Below are 27,263 nucleotides of genomic sequence, written 5' to 3' on the forward strand. Positions count from 1 at the left end.
ACCATGGGGTCTCAAAGAATCAGACGCGACTGAGTGACTGACATTACAACACTGATGCTGTATTTAAAAATTGAGCTATTAACTGTGAAAAATGCATTATTCTGATATTTGTGGGAGCTGTAAAAACAAACAAACAAACAAACAAAACCGTGCCACCTCAAGGAACTGACAATCTGGCCATAGAGAAAAGACTCATACACAAAGAAATTGCCAGGAATCATTTAACATAATGTCTAACCAAGCACCAAATAAATAATAGTCATGGTTTGTCATTGACACCTCCACAAAGCTGGGAAAAATGATAGTCATAGGATATGGTAGAAAGAGCAATGGCCTTGAGGGCAGAACACTGGTGTTAAGTCATGGATTTGTCTTTAACTGGATGACATTATACAAGGCACTTAATCTCTTTGGGCACCCATTTATTTTGTTGAATTAAGTGATTCATTCATTCAGTAAACAAGGGTTTGCTCTGTGCCATTGTATCACAGGGGTAAAGAACAAACCCTTTACAGAGACATACTTGGGGTCAAGTTGCAGCTCTGTCACTAACTGATACTTGAACTTGTCACTTAAACTCTCTGAGCTTCAGTTTTCTCATCTGTTATGCAGTGATAATAACCCAACTTATGTGGTGAAAGAAAGGTGAACGTGAAGTCACTCAGTCGTATCCGACTCTTTGCAACCCCAGAGACTGTAGCCTACCAGGCTCCTCTGTCCATGGGATTTTCCAGGCAAGAGTACTGGAGTGGATTACCATTTCCTTCTCCAGGGGATCTTTCCAACCCAGGGCTCGAACCCGGGTCTCCCACATTGTAGATAGACGCTTCACCGTCTGAGCCACCAGGGAAGTAAGCTCTTGTAAATGAGGAAATAAAGTCACATTTTGTATATAAAATATTGAACCATTTCAAATACATAGAAAATGTTTGAGAAATGATAGCAATTATTCTTATTATTCCAGGTACTGTACTAGTTTCTGGGAATGGAAAAGAAAATAGGTGAGAGAGATATGGGTGAAAGTAGGCCATGGTGTCTGCCTAAACACCTCCCTGGGCTGTTAGAGGGATTCCGTGAAGACATTAGGTGAAAGAGCTCCACATACTATATGTGAACAAAGGAAAGATATTATGGCTGTTACTAGTGGTTGGGGCATTATCTGGCTTTTTCCCTTATCTGTTAGAAAACTAACCTACAAGTAAGAGATAACCCCACAGTTCTTGAATAATCAGTAAAAATATTCTCTCACAAAACAAAAAGTCCAGAGGTGGACTGCTTCCAGGATTGGTTAATTCTGTGCTTTGATGATGTCATCAAGAGTCCATATTTCCTCTCTGCCAATCTCAGAGGTCACTTCAGGATGACAGATATTACCTCCTCATCTCATCACACACGAGAGGCAGAAAGAGATCGTCTCTTCCTTGTATTTTTTCTTAATATCTAAGAAGTCCCTCCTTGCAGTATAACCAGTAAGTCTCAACTGGCCAAAACTGGATTCCATGTCCATTTCTAAGCCAGTCAATGATAAAATAAAGTTACTATAATTGGCTTATGCTAAGCAAGATCTGGGCTTCCCTGGTGGCCCAGTGGTAAAGAATCCACCTGCCAATGCACAAGACGCAGGTTCCATCCCTGGGTCAAGAAGATCCCCTGGAGAAGGAAATGGCAACCCACTCCAGTATTCTCGCCTGGGAAATCCCATGGACAGAGGAGCCAGTTGGGGCTACCGTGCTTGGGGTCACAAGAGTTGGACATGACTTAGTGAAGAGACAACAACATCAAGATCCACTCTCCTGGAGCTGGGAATCCTATCCTCTTCTCCCCTCTCATTGGCCCCTGCTACTGCTGCTGCTAAGTCACTTCAGTCATGTCCGACTCTGTGCAACCCCAGAGACGCAGCCCACCAGGCTCCCCCGTCCCTGAGATTGTCCAGGCAAGAACACTGGAGTGAGTTGCCATTTCCTTCTCCAATGCATGAAATTGAAAAGTGAAAATGAAGTTGAAAGTGAATCCGCTCAGTCGACTCTTAGCAACCCCCTGGACTGCAGCCCACTCCTCTGTCCATGGGATTTTCCAGGCAAGAGTACTGGAGTGGGTTCCCATTGCATTGCCCCCTGCCTCCCTACAAATAACAAGATATTGCAGAGGATACAGAGCACCTGAACAGAATCAATCTCTTGTTAACAGGGAAGAAAAAAAAAATGGCTGCTGGGTAACCACCCACAGTGTCTTCTACTCTATTTCTAGTCCTAATTCCACCTCCAAAAGATCTCTTAAATCCACTGTGGTCTTTGCCCTGGTTCCCAACTTTCTTACCTAGACTCTCAAATCCTTCTATCCTTTTCCCAACCATCCAATCAGCTTCCAGTCAGCTCTTCATATAATGCCTGTCTGAGTATAGCATTTCCTAACTTAAAAATTCTCAAGGGTCAATTCAGATGCAACCACCTCTTTGAAATGCCCCAGATGTTTTATGTATGATTCTTTATATCCCTGCTGAGGAGCAGTCTTGCTTTTGAGCTTTTTGTATATTTTCTATACCTCTCTCTCTCCTCTCTGTCCAAAATATAGTGGTAGCATTAGCCACACGTGACCACCTGAAACATGCCTGGCCCAAACTGAAATGTGGTCTTAGTACAAAATATACTTTGGATTTTAAGATTTAGGACAAATAAAAGGAGAAATGTAAAATATTTAATTAATAATTTTTAAATCAATTACATGTTGAAATGATCATTTCAAATGTGTTGGATACATTTTGGTTAAATGACACCCCACCTCAGTATTCTTGTCTGGAGAATCCCATGGATAGAGGAGACTGGTGGGCTACAGTCCAAAGGATCACAAAAAGTCAGACTGGACTGAAGTGATTTAGCATGGATGCACACATGCATATTTTTATCATTTATTGTATTCTTTGCTAGGATTATTTAGAAGGCCAAGAAATTAACACATTCCAGAAAATATTTAGCAGGAAATCTGTTTATAATGGAACAGTGAAGTCAGAAACTTTTTATATTTCTTGAGCAAAGATGAAGGAATTGAATTTTACAATTATGGCAGCTGAAAAATGCCATTGTTTGAAGACAGTCATCTTTTTAAGAGATGGCTGGAGAACTTAACAGTCCTAACTTAGAAATAAATCATACCTATGCTCAGAATCATGTGCTGAAGATGACAGCAGGCTCACTTGGTTACTCTCTGGTCGGATGGCTCTGGGGCCCTTGGAAGGGGAGTCCTGTTGCCCAGCCCCCACCTCTGGGGCAGGCTGACCCCACCCCACAAATGAACAGAAACAACTGCAGAGTCCATTATTTTGTCAGGAGCATTGCTTTCATAAGTGCCCTTTGCCAGATCTTGTAAAAAGCAGTGTTTCCTCTGGCTTTGATTTTTCTCTTGGTCACTCGGAAAAGCGCTGTGCCTGTGACATCTGGAAGCAGGGCTGGGATTCTGGGACCCTGGGACCCTTTCTTTCTAAGGACTTTTTATCCTCGGCCTGCTTGATGGTCCTTTCTTTCCCTTTCCTTCTTTCTTCCTTTCTTTTTCTTTCTTTCTTTCTCTTTCTTCCTCCCTCCTTTCCTCCCTCCCTGCCTTCCTACCTTCCTTTCTCTATCTCTTTCTATTGTAGAAAAATATGCGTAACATCAAATTTACCACTTTAACCATTCTTAGCTGTACAATTCAGTGGCATTAAGTACACTGATAATACGGTGTAACCATGGCTACTGTCCATCCGTAACTTCTTCACTGCCCCTGCTTCATTGGTATGCCCAGTAAGCACTAATTCCTCACTCGCCTCCTTTCTCCCAGCCTAGTAACTGCTATTCTACTTTCTCTCTCTGGAAATTCACCTATTCTGTGTACTCATATAAGTGGAATCATGCAGTATCTGTCCTTTTGTGTCTGGCTTCATTCATTTAGCATAATGTCTTTAAGATTCATCCATTGAACAGCAGGACGAATAATATTTCATTACATGTATAAAGCACGTCTTTATCCACGGATCTGATGATGGACGTTTGTGTTGCTTCTACCTTTGGGTTATGTGTAGTTTTTAATAAAGCATAGAAACATGTGATGACACCCTGGCCATTTCTGCATTTGTATCTGTTTCTAATGAAATAAAGAAACCTAGATGTTATCACCAAAAAAAAACCAGAAGTATGACTGCCTTGCTGAAAAAGAGAGCCTGCTAGCGTGGGAAGATGTCATTGAGTGGAGACCTCTTTACAGTTGGTATTTATTTATCTGAGTCAAGTGCAAACACCTCCCAGGAAAGACAGCCCTGCCTCATCACCTGGCAAAGACCAGAAGCAGGGTCTGCCCTCTTCCCACCAGACACTCCCAGGCAAGAAGGGCTTCTGAGTGTCTGTCAGAAAACTCCAGCCAAGGATTGTCTGCTCGCTATTAGGAAAGGGGACTTTTAAAAGGAGAGTGGAAGTGTCCCTATCTCTGGAACTGAAGCAACTCGGAGGAGAATTTCACATAGTCTTCATTCAGGAGAGTGGGGCTTCTTTTTGGTGTGTGCTGGCTGCCATTGTATTCCAAGACGCAGTGCTAGTTGAGGTTGTAGCCAGAGACCTGGAAGTCTCCAAATCCTGTTCTGCAGGTCCTCTCTCCTCCCACTTGAGGTTTCCCTGGAGCTATAACACATGCTAAGTCACTTCAGTTGTGTCCGACTCTTTGTGACCCAATGGACTAGCCTGCAGCTCCTCTGTCCATAGGATTCTCCAGGCAAGAATACTGGCGGGGGTTGCCTTGCCCTCCTTCAGGGCATCTTTCCAACCAGGGATTGACCTCGCATCTCTTCTGTCTCCTGCATTGGCAAACGGGCTCTTCACCACTAGCGCCACCTGGGAAGACCTATAAATATACAGACCTCAGGAAATCAAAATGCCTCTTATCACTAGCCGGACACGCGGGCAGGTCTCTCTGGTGATCAGGTTGGAGTAGATGGTTCGAGCTCAAGACCCAAGTGAGGCCTCCTCCACCCTCTCAGCTCCTGAGCTGGGGGGAATAGTCACTGTACTATGAGTAAGCAGAGGGATGAGGGAGAAAGTGCTGGAGATTTCTGCTTATCTGTGGAGCCAAGGCAAAGCAAGGAGCAGAGGGGCATGTATTGAACTTCTGCAAACTGCTTCTGGCTTTTGGCAAATTGGTAGCTGGAAACTTAACCAGTGACATTAGTGTTTCCTGGGGAGGGACCCAAATAGAGGCAGAGAAAGGGCAAACTGCTCCTTCCTGTGTGTGTAAAGGTCCTTTGTACACGTTTCTTTTATGACGTGCGTCCCGCACTGCACACTAGTTATCAGCTCTCTTCTGCAGAGATGATACCAAGGCTCTGAGGTTGTACATGAATGACCTGCCATACACCTGCGTGCCAGAGCATGATTTGGACCTAGATCTGTTGGACACCACGGTCTGCAGTCAAACAGTTATTCCCTAATATTCCTTTTGTCAAAATTGGCCCCAGAAAGAGTACCTCAGGCCCTACAGCACTTGTCCTCGTCTGCCCTCTTCCTGATCCTGTTCATCGGAGAGAATGCCACTCCTGTCAATCCCAGTAATTCACTTTGGTTCTTTGGGGAAGCATTTCTGACAACGGAGGCCATCCGTTCTGCAGAACCATTTATGAGTCCTAATTTAGAAACAATTGAAGTGATTATAACATGAAAATTGTTTTAAAAGAAAAAGACAAATGACCTTATTTCAGGATAATGTAATTATTTTAAGGGTTTCTTTCTACTCCACAGTCAAAGCCTGGTTAGAAATAATTGTTAGAGAGCAAAACAGTGGCTTTGAAAAGTTTCACTGAGGAAATTGTAAGTGCTTAGGGAGTTAAACCCACATAGTTGACAAATGCTGCTACACAATTCCATTGATGCCTGGTGTACAGAAAACACACAGGAGCACATACATGTGTGCACACACTCCAGGGTGAAAGGAGCGGAGGAGACCACAGCCACCTTGAGAGAAGCGAAAGTGGAAGTCACTCAGTCACGTCTGACTGTTTGCAAGGCCATGGACTATACAGTCCATGGAATTCTCCAGGCCTGAATACTGGAGTGTGTAGCCTTTCCCTTCTTCAGGGGATCTTCCCGACCCAGGGATTGAGCACAGGTCTCCTGCATTGCAGGTGGATTCTTTACCAGCTGAGCCATAACATCCACCTTACACAGTGATTATACGTTGACACTAACAAGGCCCACATGCTCTTCGGCACTGAGAGAGCCTTATCCAGTTCTGCCCTCCAGGTTCACTTCTCTTAACATCCATGGTTTTTTGGTTGTATCAGCACAGAGACTGCATAACAGACTGGTTAAGAATATGAATTCTGGAGCTGTGGACCTGTATCTTAATCCTGTCTCTACCACTTCTTAGCTGTGTGGTCTTGAATAACTCACTTAACCTCTCTGTGCTTCAGTTTCTCCACCTGTACAATGAGGATGATGGTAGGACCGCCTTCAGAGGGTTGTTCTGAGGATCAGATGAGCTAGTGTGTGTAAAGCACTGATCTATCAGGAGTGCTCTATAGAAATGTGAAAGTGAAAGTTGCTCAGTCATGTCGACTCTTTGTGCCTCCATGGACGATATAGTCCGTGGAATTCTCTAGGCCGGAATACTGGAGTGGGTAGCCTATCACTTCTCCAGGGGATCTTCCCGACCTAGGAATTGAACCAAAGTCTCCTGCACTGCAGGCAGATTCTTTACCCACTGAGCTACCAGGGAAGCCCCTATAGAAATATGGTGAGTAACAAAATATCACAGCAGCCAACCAGAGCCTACCATGGGTGAGAGAGGAGACAGGTAGGGAAAAGTATTTTGTTTTGCTTTTTATAATCTGGGCCTCATATTTACAAAGGATCATACACTCAGACTCTTGTCATCATTTATCCCCACTCCAGTTTACACATTAAGTCACCGAGTTAGACTGCTGAGATTGATGGATGGGAAGTTCATAATGCCACTTTAATGGGGTCCCTGGACCACAGCATCTATGGTGCACTATGACTTAGCATTCTTTATGAATCCTGTAACTCACTTCTAAATATGGGACTTCCTTGGTGGCTCAGTGGGTAAAGAATCCACCTGCAATGCAGGAGACCTGAGTCAATCCCTGGGTCAGGAAGATCCCCTGGAAAAGGAAATGGTAACCCACTCCAGTATTCTTGCCTGGAAAATCCCATGGACAGAGGAGCCTGGCGGGCTACAGTCCATAGGGTCACAAGAATTGGACACGACTTAGCAACTAAACCAACCAACCAAGCAACCAACTCACTTCCAAACAGTATAATTAAGGAGCTTTGAATTTTTACAAGTATCCTAAAAGCATAAATTTGCTAAACATCAGTACATGGAGTACATCCCGATTTTTGGAAGTCTGTTTTGGCGTGTCCTCTCACTTTCTTACAAGCCACTGGGACATACAAAAAGGAAGCTAGCCAGACCTCCTTCACAATCTGGGATCAAACTCATGCCTTTGGGGTGTTTCATGAAGTGGACATGTCTCATTTCATTAGAGGAGGAAGGTCTGAGTTGCTGGTGGCAAGTCCTTCAAATGCAAGCTTTTTTTTTTTAATACAACTATTAGTGTATAACCATGTTCCCCCAAGCTCAGTGGGAAAAGGGGCTCCTGGAAAATAGACTTTTGGAGGAAACCATCTGGACTTCCCAAGTGGCTCCGTGGTAAAGAACCCGCCTGCCAAGCAGGAGATGCAGGTTCAATCCCTGATCAGGAAGATCCCTTGGAGAAGGAAAAGACCACCCACTCCAGTATTCTTGCCTGGAAAATCCCATGGACAGAGGAGCCTGGAGGGCTACAGTCCAAAGAGTCCCAAAGAGTCAGACACAACTGAGCAACTGAGCAGCAGCAGTAGCAGGAGACCGTCTCCAGGGATGTGGAACTGTGATTGTTTGCTTGGTGCTCCAGTTAGGACACTGCCAGCCGTGAGTCTCAAGAGCTCCAACCCTGGCTCGCCATAGGTGAAATTTATCTCACTCCACTGAAAGTTATGGGCAACACCCCAGCGAGTGGCTCAATAATGTCCTCAAGGATTTTTCTCTTTTCTCATGTCCTCAGTATCACATTATCTTCATGTTTTGTGGTCACAGGATGACAACAACAGGTTCAGCCATCACATGGAGCTGCAGGAGAAGACTGTTTCTTTTCCTGTTCCCCCATTTTATCCGGTTTTCCATGTGGCACCAGTGGTAAATGCCAATGCAGGAGACATCAGAAATGTGGGTTTGATCCCTGGGTTGGGAAGGTCCCTTGAAGGAGGTCATAGCAACCCACTCCAGTATTCTTGCCTGGAGAATCCCATGGACAGGGAAAGCTGGTGGGCTACAGTCCATAGAGGCACAAAGAGTTGGACAGGACTGAAGCAACTTAACACGCACCTGTTTTACCAGCAAGGAAAGCTTGTCCCCAAAGCTTCTAGCAGCCTTCCACTAATGTTTTACTGGCCAAAACTGAGGCTCCTGCCTTTCCCAATCAATTCTGTGCGGGAGGAATACAACCGCTGCCATTGGCTTAGACTAGTCAGAATTTGCTCAAGGTACAATGGGGAAGAGGAGGAGGCATCAGAACCACAGCAAGGTTCTGCTGGCATGGAGCAAGGACAGAGCTGCTGGGTGTGCGTTCAACAGTATGTGCCTTGGTGACTTGCAAAAGTAGAGGTGTCGAAACGGGGCTTCTTGCCGGATCCCGTTGGAACAACTTCAGTTGGATATTGTAGGGTTGGCTGCTTTGGGTGCTATATTGTACTGACTTCATTGAGATTGAATCATATCTGTTACTCAGCACACATTCATTGCTTCAGATGAATCTCTTATCCCATTAACACCCACAGGAATAATAGGAGCTATTCTACAACCAGGTTGAAATTCCAGGAGGGGGTCATAGTATCTCAGATTTGGCATGCTCACAGCTACCTAAGAGCAGTCAGCAAGATTGCACAGATTTGACCTCTAAGTCCATGTTCATACCTTACCATCATGCAATCTCATTGTTGCAAAGTGATATCACAGTGTTAACCTCAAAGTCTTTATTTCCGGATTTCATCTTGTCATGGGAGACCTGAAGTTTCTCTGGATTTCTGGCTTAATGTTTCCCTCTCTGAGCCTCAACTTTCTTATCTATAAAGTGGGGATAACAATAGGTTGCAGACTTTTTAAGTAAGATAATGGATGTGAAAGTCATTTGTAAAACTGTCAAGTATTACACAAGTGAGGGTTATTCCTCATCACTAGCTTCCATTCTTTAAATGTGACACAGTGCCGCATAATGATAAAATCCCCTGAGAGTTTGGGGATTCTAACTAAGCTCCACCACTTATTTTCTGCCTGAACTGGGAGAACTTATTCTCCTTAAACCTCAATCCACTCATCTGTGAAATTGGTGAGTTATTCTCCTCTTATAAGATTGCTGTGCATGTGTGCATGCTAAGTCACTTCAGTCATGTCCAACTCTGTGACCCCATGGACTGTAGCCCGCCAGGCTCCTCTGTCCATGGGACTCTCCAGGCAGGAGATGGGTTGCCATGCCCTCCTCCAGAGGATCTTCCCAACCTAGGGATCAAACCCTCATTTCTTAAGTCTCCTGCGTTGGCAGGCAGATTCATTATCACGAATGCCACCTAGAAAGCCCCATAAGATTGCCATCAAGATTAAATGAGGTAATATGCTTTTACATATTGTGGACATCTAACCTAATGATATGGCGGGATCATTGGCCTGGGGACACTAAGAGGTCCTTGATGAGTTGGAGACTGATTACACAGCAAGTGATTGTGATAATGCCAAAGGACAGGGAAAGAACGGATGTATGGGAATAGGATCGTCTCACTAACTACACATGATATCACTGTGTAATTAGGTCTTTCCCCACAAGAGAATTGTTTTGACTGAGTCCTAGCTATAACGGATCCTAATTAACTCTAGCCACTGCACAGTGCAGAAAAGACTGCTGTGCTGTATCCCCTGGCTTCCATAGATCTGCTTTTGTATATTGAAAGAAAACTTGACTATATGAGTCAGGCTGTGAGATGAAAAGAAAATATTCTGTTGATTGATTGTCTTCCTCTAAATTTTGGTGACCAAATTTCAAAGCCCATTTCTATCCAATTTGCTAGCGCATGATGAGTAAATATGAGTCTGGGTGTATATGCATTTTGAACAATAAGGGACAACAGCCTGACATGGGGAAGTGTATCTCATCAGAAGAAAAACAACCGAGTTCTGAGTCAGTGGTGAGGCATTTGTAATGGAGTCATGAGATGTCCTCTTTCCTACAATTAGTAAATTTTGCTTTGATCATCTAAGTCAGGACTTCTCAGCCCAGGTGTGGGGCCCATGGGTGAGCTGTGGGTGGTGTGGTATTGATCCCTCAGTCCTCCCGGTGGCACAAGCGTCCATCCAGCACCCTCATCTACCATCCCCAGGGTGCTGCATAAATAGTGTCCTCTCCCAGGGTGCTAAGAGACACTGAAGTCCAGGAGACACCACTGTGTCCTGCCTGTGCAACAGGAACATGTGATGAGTAGAACTTCTCACAAGTATTTCTTTACCGAGCTTGACCCTAACAATGAAGATATGTGGTAGATAAACTAGTAGTCAAACAGGATGCCTGCTCAGCCTGAAACTTTGACCCTAAGATTTTTTAAACCTTGGTAGGGAAAAGCTTTTATTTTTCAAGTGAGAGTGAGAGTCACTCAGTCGTGTCCAACTCTTCCCAACCCAGGGATCGAACCCAGGTCTCTCGCATTGCAGGCAGATTTTTTTTTTTTTTAAGTTACTTAAAAATCTGCAAATACAACCTGTCTTTCTAGAGGTGGAGCTCCTCTATTACTTCAGGCTTGTTTCTTTGACTATGAAGAATACCCAAGTGATGTCTGAATTATGCAAATGTAAAGCCATGATTCTCTTTGGAAATGTAATTGTTTAAAATGCATTTTCTAGTTTCAAAAAGCTAACTTCTTTTTTGCTTTGGGGAGAAGTGGGGGTAAGGGATAGTCTGCTGGTGAAACAGAGCTAGGATTCCAACTGAGGTCTATCCAAAAAGATCAGGTTCACAAGTGCCATGCTACACTGCCTCCAGCAGGTGAACAGTGGTGGGATGAGGTAAGCATGGCAGAAAGAAGGTTGGCTGGAGGAGTGGGAGTTGGGAGAATGATCATGGGGAACCTTAACGCCAGGGAAGGTAGGAGTTGAGGAAAAGAGAAAGGGGAGATGAAGACAAAGTGGTGATTCCTGGACTGAGCCTTGGTGGGTCTCTGACCCTTCCACCAACAATCCATATTCTCCTTGCGAGGCATGTGGATCCCTCCTCCAAGCCAATGCCACATGCTCTGTACATTTCAGTGTCTTTCTACCTTCTTTCAGGAGTTAAGTGAGGACTCACACTCCTCTGTGACTTCCCATCCAGCATCTCGGTCCGAAGGATCCCTTCCCACTTACTGTCGTTATTCCAAGTATTCACCCTATTTGCATTCCCACCCAAGAAGAGAGGAACAGATTTCACATGAAATTTGGTCTTGAGATACTGTGTCCAGAGCTTAACCTTTTAGCTTCATCCTCAGGGCACATTTATAATTTGAATCTGATATGATGTCTTTGTAAATCTAAGAAGAAATTAGTTTATTGTCATCCTATTTCTTCTGGTGTCTAAGACTAATGAAAACAGCCTCAGAATTTACAGTGTCCCTTATAGCGCAGAGCTTTTGGAGAGAGTCAGAAGAATGAAGGGCAGGGAAGTTTCAAGAGAAAAGCTTTCTCTTTGAATCACTTTCTCTTTGTCTCACCTGTATCTACTTCCCATGTGACCATAAAATCACCTTTACGTCTTTTAACAGGTAGGGTTATAGGCAAAATTGAGTCTTTCTAAATACTTCTTAACCCAACCACGCAGTGAAAAGAACAGCTGTCCTCATTGTTTACATGTGACGTGTTATTACGTTGCTTGGATAATGCTCCTTGAGTATACAGACCATGTCTTTTATGTGGAATAATAGTCTATCTAGTTTGCCAGCTGATTAGTCTCTCTGCCATTTCATCATACATTATTCTTTGAATCCATTGTCATATCCTGCACAGTCCTAGGCACAAGGACTTCACTTCTGGCGAAGTAATTCACAAGGAGATAGGACCTCCTTGAATGAAGACATTACTCTAAGCTTTTCCTAGATACCCAACTCAGTTTTATTCTAGGAATAGTGCTTGTTCTAAGTTTCCAATTGCATTATTTGATCTACTGTGGATAAATTTAAACATTTAAAAATATACCTTTTAATGCATATTTAAAATTCTTATAATCTAAATGAAAGAAACGATTTAAACTACATGCCCATCACTGTTGAAATTTAGATGCTTGTCTTTATTTTTGGCTTTTATTTAAAAACAGATCCAACTCAGTTTTGATTACTGAAGTATGTTAATTCTGGTGCTTTTACTTCACTTCTATGTTCTTTTATTATCACTTCCTGTATGAATACAATCAAATTCTAATTCTGCATAATTTTCTTATAGTAGGAAATGTTGCTCTTAAATAAACAAGCAATTGGCTTGGAGGATTGGAATAATGTTCTCTATCATTTTATATGCTGCTGCACATCATAATTTGTTAATGAAGAGAAAGAGGAGTACTGGCAAATTTATCTTCATCATTATTCAAATAGAATAGTTACATATAGTACAACACTCTTCCATTATTGCATTCTCCTTCAGTGAAATTATTTGGGTAAATTTCAGATTTTCATTAATTTTTTTTTTACTATAATCATTTTTGTTCCAACCCCATCCACAAAGCCCAAATTTTACGTAGGAGTATGGAGAAGGCAATGGCAACCCACTCCAGTACTCTTGCCAGGAAAATCCCATGGACGGAGGAGCCTGGTAGGCTGCAGTCCATGGGGTCGATAAGAGTCAGACACGACTGAGCGACTTCGCTTTCACTTTTCACTTTCAAGCATTGGAGAAGGAAATGGCAACCCACTCGTGTTCTTGCCTGGAGAATCCCAGGGACGAAGGAGCCTGGTGGGCTGCCGTCTATGGGGTCGCACAGAGTTGGACGCGACTGAAGTGACTTAGCAGCAGCAAGCATATTTGAATCTCTGGATCTGTCATCAACGAGAAAAATTTAGGCTGTCAGATCCAGCCATTTGTTATATATTGATACTTCTGAATCCATGCTGTTTGGATTCAGAAACATGTTTGTTATGAAACAGGTTTGCCTGTTTCATAAATATAAGGTGTTTTGCTAGTGACCCATGATGAATGCATAGCCCGAAAGCCTCCTCTCTTTAGTTCATCTCTGCAGCTTCACACTGAGGCTGCATTTGCTGTCGCCATAATTACTAAGCTATGTGTACCAATAAGCCCTTTGGTGCTGCAAGAATAAGTAGGAAAGGCCAGAAGTGACATTATTCAGGAAAAGGTAATTTTCTTTGCCGCGGCTGCTGATGAAGTCAGCACACTCTGGTCTGGCGGCCCCGGCACCGTGAAGTGGGCTTCTGTGCGTGTGCACGGCGTGGGGTGCAGGATGCCGCCTCTGCTGTCCTCGCCACGGTAATCACCCAGGGTCAACCCGATACCGCTTCCACTGACCCTCTCACAGCAAGCGACGCGCCAGGAATACGCTCCCAGCTTTTTTGAACAACTTTAGGATATTTTGAGAACGTTTTTTACACTGATTCTACACTGCTCATAAGTGTTTGCTGTAATATAAGGTGTATATAAGGTGGTTCAATAGAAGTGAGCCACTCTGATCATGTAGACATAGGGAAGGGATGTCCCTGGTAGTCCGGTAGCTGAGACTTCACGCTCCCAATGCAGGGAGCCCAGGTTTAATCTCTGGTCAGGGAACTAGATCCCCCATAATGCAACTAAGACCCTGTGCAGCCAAATAAATAAAAACATTTCTTTTAAAGAAATAGGGAAAATGTTAGGAGGGTCCCCACTGGCAAGGGGGTAGGGTGTGCAGGATAAGTTAGAAAACCCACCCAGGCCCACACAGTCTAAACGAGGAAGTGTGTGTGCTTGGTCTCTCAGTCGTGTCTGACTCTCTGTGGCCCATGGACTGTAGCCCACCAGGCTCCCCTGTCCATGGAATTTCCCAGGGAAGAATACTGGAGTGGGTTGCCATTTCCTACGCCAGGGGATCTTCCCAATCCGGGGAACTTATGTTGTAGCTTACATCTCCTGCATTGGCAGGTGGGTTCTTTACCACTAGCACCGCCTGGGAAGCCCAAACAAGGAAGGGGCTGACCTGGGCCGACACAGACCCTCTCTCAGAGCTGGTTGGATCCTCTGTTTGAATTTATTGCATTGCTATCACTTTGTGGATATATTTTCACCTTCCCTCTTTTCAGAGTACGCTTCCATTTTCATTGTCTCTGAGCAAGAAAAGGAAATAGTAACCGGAGTGTAAATAGCTAGACGGGAAGGCTTTTCTTAAGCACGCAAACGTGCACACAGCCTGCCACCCCTGGCAGCATCCTCCCTGAGGCTCTGCTCTGTCTCCCACCATGAGGAGCTGCGCTGAGAGGACAGAGGACAAAGCCCTGTGTCCTGCTTCCACCTTTGAAACTTATCACCCCTGGAACCTTGGGGAAATGCTTACATCGTCACCCTCAATTTCCTTATTGTAAGTAAGTGATCTTGCCTCTTCCTTTCTCAACAGTATTTCAGGGATCTGCTGAAACATTATGCTGAAAGCCCCATAAACATGCAAGGGGTAGGGGGGCTGTGCTTTATTTAGTTTGTGGCATTGGGCTGCTGGTGTAGTGGCCTGCATACACCTGGAGTTCTGTAAACATTAGTGGCATTCTTTAAAGTTACACAAGCAATGCAATACCCTCTAGGATTGACAGAAAATAAGCTCCACAGAACAGAGCCATTGTTTCTTAAGCACCTACCACATGCCAACATCATTCTCAGAGCTGTAAAGAGAGGCCCCAACAAAACTCCATAGATATGCCTCACACTCACTTAGAAGAGAAAGGCCGGCTGAGTGTAGGAAGTACTACAATATCTCCACCTGACACCAAGTAAGATGTCAACAAGTAGAGAAGGAGAGAGGCATAGCTATAATAGTGACTACTTGGAAATACTTCAGTGTTTACAAAGGGTTTTGAGTTTTATTTTCTTGTAAGCTTCATCCCCTGGACCACTGTGAGGACTGGAGTGAAAATAAATGTGTCAAGTTGAGGGTTAGAATGACAAATTCTGCAGTTCTGATGAGGTTGGGGTGCAACCTTAAGGCCTCTGAGAACCAAGCAATGGGCTTTCACCTCTAATCTGTCATCAGTATGGAACATGGAAGATTTTTGGGAAATGGCATAATCAGATGCAGAGTCTTAAGACTGGAGAACAGTTAATATTTCTGAATTCAGATGAGAGATAAGGTCTGCATTAAGAAATGGTGGCAGTAATTGGAAATAAGTTGAGAGACAAGGATTTTCCTATGGACATTTTTTTCTGCCCTAATGATAAATGGTTTTTTTTTTTAAACAAAAACAAAAACAAAAACAATTTCTTTCTTTTTCACCTCTGATCTTAGAAAAGATGGTTTTAAAAAAAAGTAATAAAGCAACAAAGAATCATTTCTTCCCCCAGGTAAAGAAGAATTGATTCAATCAGTCATTGATATCCTGTTTTTTCAGTGGTATCCAGTTCTGAAAATTGCATTCTTATCCAGCCAGACCCTGAGAACAGGTTACAAGTCCCTCTTGCACAAGCCGGACCATTCCACTGCAGGAAGGCTGATCTTCCCACTGCAGGAAGGCTGATCTTCCCTTTGCCATGGGGCTCCTCTGAAGAGGATTCTGCCCCAGTCATACGTCCCAGCCCCAGGAAGGAAACCAGAGAAAAAAAGTGTCCTACTCACCATCAGCAGCTTCTCCAATTTGACTTCTTTGCTTAATTTCTGGTTAGAATAATGACTGCTATGCAGAGAAAACATTCAGCCAGGGGCCTGGCAGGAGTCCTCTCTGGGTGCAGACCCCAAATGTCTTTCCTATCCGGCAAGTGATCCAAGGGGAAAGTCAGGCAGAAAGCTAGCAATGGTTCTCTTTCTTTCATTCTCTCATGTCACATTCTTGCTTTTGTTCTAATTCTTCATGAAGCTAAAGCAAGGGAGACAATGTCCCCAGCTCTGGACGGCTCCTCTTTGTAAACAGCCCACCAAGCTGAATCCTTATCTCTCTCAGATTAATAGTCAATGTTTTCTGAGCACCTACTAGATGCCAGACACAGTGCTGAGTTTTCCCTCACTCATCAGGCTTTTTCTCATTTCGTATTTTCACCAAACAGCCACATGAGAGGTATCACTATGTCTATTTCACTGTAGAAGAATGAGACCTTAGGGAGGTCAGATGACTTTTCCAAAGTCACATAACACTGGACGACAATAAGGACTTCGATTCACTTCCTCTGCTGCCAAGTCCAGTTCTCTTTCCATATATCTTGCTGGGGGATGCAAAAGTTGCAAGAAGTGAAGAAAAGGTACTTTATAGTCTCTCCTTGTCAGTCAATTATTGGATTTCTTACTTGTACATAAGTTTGATGGACGAGCATTAATATTTCAGCCACATTGGCCAGGATACAGACTGATTGATCAGTACCTTCCAACAGAAGCATTCAAATACCAAAAGTGACCCAGCCAGAGATGTGGGAGGGATGGAAGTGGGGAGGGTGGTTCCCACGTACTCCCCTGGGGCCACCAGCTGCATGAATTTGTCACTATGGTTAACTTCTCAAAGCCCCTCTTAGCCCCTTGGAGTAAAACCAAGACATAACATTCCTCTCATCAACTCCACAGAAAAATTGTAAAGATGAAGTATCTGAGCCACAACTGGAATCCCAGACTCCCTCACTTCCTTTCCCTATCTTATGTAGGATGCTATTTTTGTAGGAATATTCATTTCAAGCCAGGAAACAGTAGATGTTAAACACATGTTTGCTGAATAAATAAAAAGAATTAAGAACTATTCTTAGACTCTGTGGAGGCGCTTGCATCAATTAGCTAAATGTATTTGTGGCCCCTGGGAATGTCTACAAATGAGACTGGAGCTCCTTCTGTGCCTCTGGCTGCAGGTTATGTGAGGAGGCCTGGATCCCTGTAGCTGATCCATTTGGCCTCCGGAGTCCTTGCTGGCTCAGTCTTCTGTTTTATGGTCTTATCAAAACTCAAGTAGTCATTCTTGTCTTTCAAATAAGAGACTATTGGACTTCCCTGGCGGTCCAGTGGTTAAGACTCCACACTGCCACTGCAGGAGGCACAGGTTCTATCTTGGTTGGGGAACGAAGATCCCGCCTGCCATGCCACACGGCCAATAGCTAGACAGATAAATAAATAAATAAGAGAATATTTAGTACATCTAGCTAAGCAGAAATGTATCACTATAGGAATTCCATGGAAGTCAGCCAAGGTAGGGCCTTAGCCTGTACAGCCCTGGAGAATGCATGGAGGCCCTCAGAGCTTCCCCCTCTTTTCCTCCCTGCAGCTGGCACTGAGCTGGCATGTGGCACGAGGTGGCCCAGACAGGCAGCTCTGATGCAGTGGTCTGCTGGCCAGGTGTGCTGATGGCAAGGGGACCCATCTGCTTCATCTGAAGCCCTTGACTTCAGGCACTCTGACAGTGTCTTTCGTTGGATCAGCTTTGTAGTTTCTGCGTGTGGTTTAGTGTGGGCCCTGTCCATTTACTCAAGGCCACTTACCTAAGGGCACTTTAAGCTTGCACTGTAAGTTCACCTCCAATTGCTGGCAATCTGAGAGGGGTGTCGGGGGTGTCAGCCATTAGCTGGACTTGAAGTAAGGAGGAAGGCGTGGGCATGAAAAGTCAGGAGGTGAGTATTGAACAAGGGAGGATTTAGAGTGCTGTGTGCATAATATCGTCTTTCGGCTAAAAGGGGGCATTTACATGGTGACAGTGGTGCACTCTTTAAAGACCAGGGTGAACGTGGCCTTGGCCTCCTAGGCATGAGAATAACTAATGTCAGACTTGCACGTGTGTGCCTGTAACACAGGCTGAGGGAGTAGGGTGAAATTCCAAGTCCAATTCCAAATCCGATTCAATTCTAATCCTAGCTGGTGTATAAACCCTTACAAAATGCATGGTTGGCATGTAAAGGCTTGTTTGATGAATCTATAAGGGAGAGTCTAGAGATCATGGTACTTGCCAATGACATCAAGAACCTGTTTGTAATAAATACTGCCCAAGGAATCCAGGAACCATGACCAAGGTAAATGCAGAGGGAATCAAAGAAAAGTGGGATCAACCAGAATGGCCATCAAGGGGGCTTTGTTAAGTAAATGTCGTGCAATGAACTGTGAGCCTCAGGTTACTAAGTATCCTATCAGCTGATATCCAGTTCAGTGCTTGGCCCTAGGTCAGTGTTCAATACCATCTGTTGAATCAGGTAATCAAAATTCAACAATTTAAAAAGATGAAATACATCCGCATGGAAGAATATCCACAATATACTTTTAAGTGAAAACAATCCCATTTATGGTTAGCGTGTACAGAGTTCATATTGTTTAGTCTCTAAGTCGTGTCCAACTCTTTTGTGACCCCATGGACTGTAGCCCACCAGACTCCTCAGTCCATAACATTTTCCAGGCAACAATACTGGAGTGGGTTGCCATTTCCTTCTTCAGGGGATCTTCTTGACCCAGAGATCGAACCTGCATTTCCTGCATTGCCTGCAAATTCTTTACCACTGAGCCACCAGGGAAGCCCCACAGATTTCATATATATGCATTTAAATGTATAATATAATTTATATATATTTATAAAACTGTTATATATACATAAAACTGTTGGTAGTGGTTATTTTTTATGGAGTACTATTGGATCAGAGTAAGGGTGTTCACATTCTAGTTTTGATATCCCTTTATTACTTACATTTCTTGCAATAGTAATGTAGTACTTTAGCAGTCAGCAGAACTAAAAATATTTCCATTTTGGGAGATGAGGGAAAGGGTTGTTGTTGGATAATGTTCTACTCAGAGTCTATCAGAAATATATGTTTTATTGGCAGTAATGTGGGTTGTACTTTATTTTTTATGGAAAATAAAACTTGGGGAAAAAAAGCCCAAGGCCAGGCCCTGTCTAGTCTGAAATTCAGGCTCTGTAGAACCAGGGCCCAGATATTTCAGAGTCCGTGACCACTGCTCACCCTGGGAAGACTGGAGGGTTTTTGTGGGCTTTATCTCAGAGCCTGCGGAAGGCGGAAGGCAGAATGAATTTGTTTCTAGAGAGCTTCCCGCTCACAGTCTCTTTGGAACCAGTTAAGTTCTCATCTCATGCCCGTCACCTCTCTGCGGGGGAAGCGAGTGCAGATGTGTGACCAGGTGTTACAGGTATGACTAGGCCATCAGGAGATGTGGGTCCAAACACCCCATTCTCATCGGGAAGAAGGCCTCCCTGCAGGCAGTGGCTTCGTGACAGATTTCAGGCAGTTCCAGCAAAGCCATTTTGTGATCCAGATGAGGGGATAGGAAGTACGTATTGCTTCCTCATATGAGCCCATCTCATCAAAGACTGGCAGGCAGAGCATTCTCTGGTCAAGGCAACTAAGCTATCGAGAGTGTTGGGTTTTTTGTTTTTAAGTTGCTAAGTCGCGTCCGACTCTCTGCGACCCCATGGACTGTAGCCCAGTAGGCTCCTCTGTCCATAGCATTTTCCAGGCAAGAGTACTGGAGTGGGTGTTACATAACTTCAATTCTCCCTCTATAATATTTTAATTTTTTTTCTCTTTCTGCCCCACTGAGTTTCATTTCCTAATTTGCTCACTATATATAAATATGTCAGTTTATATATATGGTCTCCTTTCAAACTCCCACTGAGAGGCAAGTTCCACTGAAGAGAAATTTCTGAAGCATTGTGCTCTTCAGGTTTTTATTTAGTCATTTTTTTTTCTCCCAGTGAGAAGTAAGGACAACTGACCTTGAAATGAATTTGTTGGATTTTAGCCACCTGTAAAATTCAGTTGGCCAAAACAATGATGTCTTGGTCATGGTAAATGAATGCTTCCTCCCATTAACCTATAACTTTTATCATTTCCTTCCTTACATTTTAGGAGCCTTTTTTTAGTTATGTTTTCATAATTTAGACATTCCATTGGTTGGAAATTCAAAGCAACTCTTAGAGGACAAGGTTACATGTTCCAAAGAGGCAAACATTTTAATTAACCTGGCCCCTTTCGGAAACCACTGTGAGCTCTATGTTCCTTGCTGCAGCTAAATGTGACTTTAGTTGCTAATTTCTTGTAAATTCTGTTTTAGAAGAACTCAGTGCAGTTTGCATTGCAACTTCCTCTGAGGTTAACCAGACTGTCCAGGTTAAGTTATGGACCTTTTCCCTGGAAAATCTAACTCTGGGCGTTGAGAATTAACTCACCGAGTTTTGGAACCTTATGAGGAATGGCAGAAATGAAATGCTGCAGCTCTTTCCACTCCCCAGATACAAAATATATAGATGGGAGCATGTGCGTGTCGAAAGGTTGATCTTCCTCGCCATTTCCTTTCCCTGCGGTATCATTTTTAGGGGTTATTCCTTTTTTAGTTCTTTTTAGATGGAAAGTTAACTTCATAGTGTAGATTCCTGTGTGTGGTTCTTTGTTGGTGGTTTGGTGTCTTGTATATTTTTCCTTTGTCATCTGTGGTCAATATTAACCCCAGATTTATATTTTGGACACTGGATGACTAGATGTGTCCCAAAATAAGTTGGGAAATTTCACATTGCCCATCTCAGGTTAAACTACTGAATAACAGAATGCTGGTGTCTAATAGAATACTTGTGTGTTTCATTTAATTAAATGCAGTTGAGATTCAACAAAAACGAATATATATTATATATGTACCTTACAGTAGATAGGTACATAGAATGATCTTACAGGGTACATGAACTTGAAAGGGCTGAGGGCCCAATTGCTATGTAAAAGTATTTTTCAAGGGACTTCCCTGGTGTCCAGTGATTAAGACTCTGGTCTTCCAGTGTAGGAGGGCACAGATTCAATCCCTGGTTGGTGAACTGAGATCCCACGTGAGATGGGGGAGATGAAATGAAGATGGCCATGATATGAAGTCAAGAAAGTATAAAAAGTAAAAAATTATATATATATATATTACTTTATACACACATATCTATGTATTCTTCAAGGCTCTGAAGCAAAAGTCTTTAAGAGGTAAAAGCTGGAGCATGCAGGAGGTCAGAGTACCTGGGCAAGGGGGGCTGAAAGGAAGTCAGGGATGGCCAGGGTAGCTCAGAGCCTTTGAGCCACAGGAGGAAGTCTGGGTTGGTGTTCTCTGTGTGTTAGGAAGGCCACGTAAAGCTTTAAGCAGAGGAGGGACCTGGTCTGTTTTATGTTTTTAGAAACCCACTCTGGGGATCTGAGTGGAGAGCCAGGCAGGGAGAAGGAGGATAAGAGTGAAGAATGAGAATCCAGAGAGGAGGGTGTTACAGATGTTCAGGAAGGAGGCGATGGAGGTTCAAACTGAGGCATGACATTGGAGATATGCAAGTGAATGGATCTGGGACAAATTTTAGAGACAGAGGGCAAGTTTGGACAGCTCCTGCTTATGGAACAAACATGAAGGGAATCACGGGTGAGTCCTTGGGGTTGGCTGTGAACAACTGGGCAGAAGATGACAACCTTCAAGGAGACAGGACAGGCTGGGGTGGAGGAGACAGCACAAGGTTCAGAGGAAACCGGGAGCCCAGCCCTCCTGTGCGGCTGCCTTGAGCACATTCATGTGCCCCCTTGAGCTGGCACGAAGGACGAAATGGCGGAGAGTGTGGGCTCAGCCTCTGTGTCTCCCTACCCCCTCACTGCCCGTCCTCCTTCTCCCTTGCTGGTTCCTTCTCCTCTTTCTATTGGCAAAGATTCTAAATGGCAGGGTGACCAAGGGCTTGGTCCTTATCCCCTTTTCTTTTCCATCCTCATTCACTTCCAGTCTTTAGCTGTAAACACAATCTATGTGCTACTGCTGCTGCTGCTAAGTCGCTTCAGTTGTGTCCGACTCTGTGCGGCCCCACAGACGGCAGCCCACCAGGCTTCCCCGTCCCTGGGATTCTCCAGGCAAGAACACTGGAGTGGGTTGCCATTTCCTTCTCCAATGCATGAAGGTGAAAAGTGAAAGTGAAGTCGCTCAGTCCTGTCCGACTCTGAGCGACCCCATGGATTGCAGCCTACCGGTCTCCTCCGTCCATGGGATTTTCCAGGCAAGAGTACTGGAGTGGGGTGCCATCGCCTTCTCCGATCTATGTGCTGATAACTCCCAAATTTAAATCGCCTCCTGGACCACTTTCTCTTACTGTAGACACATCCAACTGCCTGCTCAATATCTCCAGTCAGCATATAATCAGCATCTGAGAATTAACATACAGACACAACAAAGTCCCCTACCTCACCCCAAAGCCCTGCTTCTCCTGCATTTTTCTTATTTCAGTAAATGTCAGCTTCCACCTTACCAGCGGTGCCAAATCCCACCAATTCTCACCTCCTCTGCTCCCCTGGCTTCACCCACCATCATCTCTTGCCTGGGTCATTGCAGTGGTCTTCCCACTGCTGCCCTTATCCTTCTTTAGCTTTCTGTCCACACAACAGCAAGGTCCTGTTAGAATATAAATCTCTCCTAGCACTTCTCTGCTAAGAATCCTGCAACAGCTGCATCTCAGAGTGCAAGCCAGAGCGCTCACGGTTCCCTCCTGGTCGCACAGCATCTGGTCCTCGTTGCTCTTCTGATCTCATATCCTTTGTTTCTTCCCACGCTTGTTGCAGCCCTGTCCTTGAGTGTGCTAAGCACGCTTCTGTGGAGACCTCCTCATCTGCTGTTTTCTCTGCCTGGAATAGTCTTCTCCCAGTCATCTCCATGGCTACCTCCCTACCTCCCTGGTCTTTTTCACACATCACTTTCTTAATGGGGCTTTTTATTTAAAGTGTTAACACCTACCCACCCACTCTGCTATTCTCCATGGTGCATCTCCTTCTCATATTTCACATATTTACTGCGTATCTCTTCCCAAGAGGCTGTGAGCTCCAGGAGGACAGGAGTTTCGCCTGTATGTTCCCTGCTGAATCCCCAGGGCCCCGAGCCATGCCTCCCTCCTGATAGACACTTTGCCCATATTTGCGGAATGGGTATGTTATCTCTTTCCTCTTGGGCTTCCCTGACGGCCTGTGTGCTAAACTGCTTCAGTCATGTCTGACTCTGCAACCCCACGGACTGTAGCCTGCCAGGCTTCTCTGTTCATGGGATTCTCCAGGCAAGAATAGTGGAGTGGGTTGCCATACACACTTGGGAAGATGCCAGGGGATCTTCCCAACCCGGGGATCGGACTCACATCTCTTATGTCTCCTGCATTGGCATGCAGGTTCTCTCAGACCATAAAGAATCTGCCTGCAGTACAGGAGACCCCGGTTCAATCCCTGGGTCAGGAAGATCTCCTGGAGAAGGGAATGGCTCCCTATTCCAGTATTCTTGCCTGGAGAATCCCAGGGACAGAGGAGTCTGGCAGACTATACAATCCATGGGGTCACAAAGAGATGGACATGACTGAGCAACTAACACTTGCCTCGTTTAACTACTGCTCTCTGGCATGTTATAAAGCTTTTGTCTTAATTTCTATATTTGCTTGTCTCTGAAGCTAGTCAGACACAATTGAAAAAAAAAAAGACAGTTGACAGTCACATGCAAATTGAGCTTCCTGTCTGGCTCCCTCACTCACAAGCTGTGGGACTCAGGACAAGTCACTTTGCCTTTCTGAGTTTTCTTTCTGCCTTTTCTTCTTTCTCTCTCTTTCTTATAGAATAGTGAAATCTACCCTACCTATCCCTCAGAGTTGCTGTGAAGGCTCAGTAGAAGAATGTATGAGGTGCAATCAAGGATAGGATACAGCATATGTATAGCTGAGTTCCTTTGCTGTCCACTTGAAACAATCACAGCATTGTTAATCAGCTATACTACAATACAAAATGCAAAGTTTAATAATAAAATAAAAATGTTGTCCTCTTAACAGAGAAAAAAACCAAATTCTAGTTTCATACTACTTTACCTTTAATATTTAAATTCACTCATTAAAAAAAACAGGAGTAAGATGTAGTTTTCACTGACCAGAGCATCTGTCCCTGACTCAATGCTAGAGGTTTACATATATGACTGTCTCGTTTAATTCTCACATAGAATCAGTGAGATATGAACTTGGACAACTGACCTCATTTCACAGATGAGAAAACTGAAGTGCAGTAAGAATTGAAGTGAATTACCCAAGAGCTGGTCAACAATAGAGCCAGTCTTTGAACCCGAGCATTTTTATTCCATGCCCTGTTCTACTGGCACAAAATAAACATTTTAATGACTGAATGGAGCAATTAAAAGTATTTGATCTGAGGTGCAACTTCTGACTCCGGATGGTTTGTTTTCTTTAGACTGCTAATTAATGTAGCATTTCCCTTAAGGTCCCCTCCCCGATCCTTCAACTCCAGCAAAATTCCTGTCTTCCAAAAGAAAAAGGTATTGTCAGGCATTTTCTATCCTTCCCTCTCTCCCTCAAAGGAAGAAACGGTATCTTATGTCCCTGGAAATTTTTGTTGTACAGCCTAACCATGTCCAGATGGTTCCCTCAAGTTTGGACATCATACTTAGTAAAGTGTTTGCAGTTATCTACTGAAACAAATTCTGGCCTAAATTGCAAACACCCACTTCCCAGATAACTTATTCCATGCTCTTCTGCCTTGTTTGTCTTATGGCCTTTCTGTGCTAATGAATTTGTAAATGCGGTTTAATTACTGTTTACGGGAAAAATAGCCGCACACAGATCAGTCTCAGTGGGAGCCTTAGCCAAAATGTTGAAGCAATTTGTTTCTAGTGCAAAAACAGCTAATAAATGAGACACACTTTTTAAACATGGGGAAAGGAACTCAAGTTCGGTTTTGAAGAAACAGTGCTCTCTACATCCTGGGAAATAAATCATTCTTTAAGAGAGCAGATTTTAATATCAAAGTGGCGTTTTTTCCCAAGGCCGTGCACTCAGTGATTTGCACAGAACCAAAGGGTTCTCACAGTGATTTGATTGAACGCCACACCAAAGGGCTCTTCTCTAAAGCACTCCCCAAAAGGAAAACTCAACATTACGTGTAAATTCCATAAAATGTTTCGGAGCTCTATAAATCCATGTATTATGTATTACCTTGTGTTTCTGAATTCTTGCCTCTGGCAAGTTGCCAACTTAGCAACTAAATGCAGTTTTGAAATTCTAGTACAAACCAGTCTCTCCTACTTCACTTTTTATCTCAAGGGGGAAAAAAAAGACACAAGAGGGAAGTGAAAGTTATTGAAAGGTTCAGTTTATAAGTTCTGTTTGTGTTGTGCTTGGAGCTGTGGTTTACTTTTGCTCTTACGTAAAAGGGTATTGGTCTGATTCTGTAGTTTAGTTTTGCTCTTATGTAGAATGGCATTGGTCTGATTCTCCGTAGAGTGTCACCTCTGAAAGTGAGCTCCTTCAGGCAGCTGTTGGTCGTGCTGATGCGAAGAGAATTGTTCCACCCTTCTCGGGGAGCAGAGACAGAGCAGGGCTGATTCTGCTCTGTGCAGAACTCAGGGAGCAAAATCAGTCAGCTTGGCAAGTCACAAGGATTGCTTGTCATTTCCTGAACTGTGCATATAATGAAGGAAGTTTGAGCAGTGTAAGATTAAAACCCTGCCTTCAAGGAATTTATAGTGGTGGCAACAGATAGGTACACAGGCAATTCAGTTTCAACAGATCCCAAGGGTGGGGGGAGGGGGAGTTCAGTGAACATGGTCAACAAGCAGAAGCCTCAGATAAGTTCTGGGCATGCATCGTACAGCATGGTACCTATAGTTAACAATTTGTTGTTGTTCAGTCACCAAGTTGTGTCCAACTCTTTGCAACCCCATGGACTGCAGCATGACAAGCCTCCTTGTCCTTCACTATCTCCTGGAGTTAGCTCAAACTCATGTCCATTGAGTCAGTGATGCCATCCAACCATCTCATCCTCTATCGTCCCCTTCTCCTCCTGCCTTCAATCTTTTCCAGCATCAGAGTCTTTTCCAATGAGTCGGTTCTTCGCATCAGGTGGCCAAAGTATTGGAGCTTCAGCTTCAGCACCAGCATCATTAACAGTACTCTATTGTATATTTGAAAGATGCTAAGAGAGTAGATCTTAAAAGTTCTCAACAGAAGAAAAATTTCTGTAACCATGTGAGGGTATGGGTGTTAACCAGACTTACTGTGGTGAGCATTTCCCAGTATAAACATATATTGGATCTTATGTCATATACCTTAAACTTATGCAATCCTCTATGTCAATTATGTCTCAATAAAACTAGTGGAGAAGTGAAGAAAAGAGATCCCAAGACCGAGTCTTAACTACCAAATAGCTTTAGTGTCTCAAATAACGTTCTGAAAGCCAGGGCCTCATCTTTGAGGCAAAAAGACTCCTTTTCCAAGATTATTCCATATTTCCCTGTTGTAATTATTTATCTGAGTCATTTCTTCATTCACCTAAGTTATATACAGTGGGCCCTAGGGAGATGGAGTAACCTCAACAAGACTCCATCTCAAGGGGCTCACCCTGAATTGGGAGGGAGGCAGACATAAACAAACACAAAGTGAAAATCTCAAAGAAATTGGGAATCATTATTAAAATGGGGATTAAAATCTTTTATATATTCTGTAAGTTTCCAATACAAGAAAAATGTAAAATACAAGTGTAGAGCCCCTTTGTTAGAAGGGACTTATCTTTACCATGCTTATATCATAAGACTTTGGATATGGGAACTAAGCTCACCTCCTCCAAGAAGGCCTCCCTGATAGCACCCAGATCCCCTTTTGGCTCGGGTGTCCTGTCCATGTACTTTCCCTGCGCCACGTCCATTCCCCTGGTACCACCTTTTGAAAGTTTATTGTGTTGTCCTCTCACCGCAACCACCCCCCCTTCCATATGTAGGCAACTGGGTGTCCCTTAAGGAGGAGGGGTCGCATCTTACTTTTTGCATCCGCAGTGCCAGAAACATCCCTGATATATGGCATGTGGTTAATATTGACTGGCTCTGTGAATGGGAAGACGGGAATCACAGGGTTTTTTCTGTCTAATAAAAGTTGCCTTTATTCCCCACATTATATTAAGTTTTAAAATAAGTAACAAAGGGTATATTTTCTTATTTCTTGAAATATAAACACATTAAAACATATATTAATAGCATTTTAGACAAGGGTGCATATGAAAAATCTACAAGGACA

At 43.8% G+C, this 27,263-nt stretch overlaps 1 protein-coding gene across 6 annotated transcripts in view; it reads left to right on the top strand.

Annotated features, from left to right (window-relative positions):
• The window catches only part of NCALD (neurocalcin delta), a 468,302-nt gene that overhangs the window by 415,670 nt on the left and 25,369 nt on the right, over positions 1–27,263 (top strand). The gene's annotated exons all lie outside the window — the stretch shown is intronic.

This window comes from Bos javanicus, chromosome 14 (genome assembly GCF_032452875.1).
Source record: "Bos javanicus breed banteng chromosome 14, ARS-OSU_banteng_1.0, whole genome shotgun sequence".
Lineage (NCBI taxonomy): Eukaryota > Metazoa > Chordata > Mammalia > Artiodactyla > Bovidae > Bos > Bos javanicus.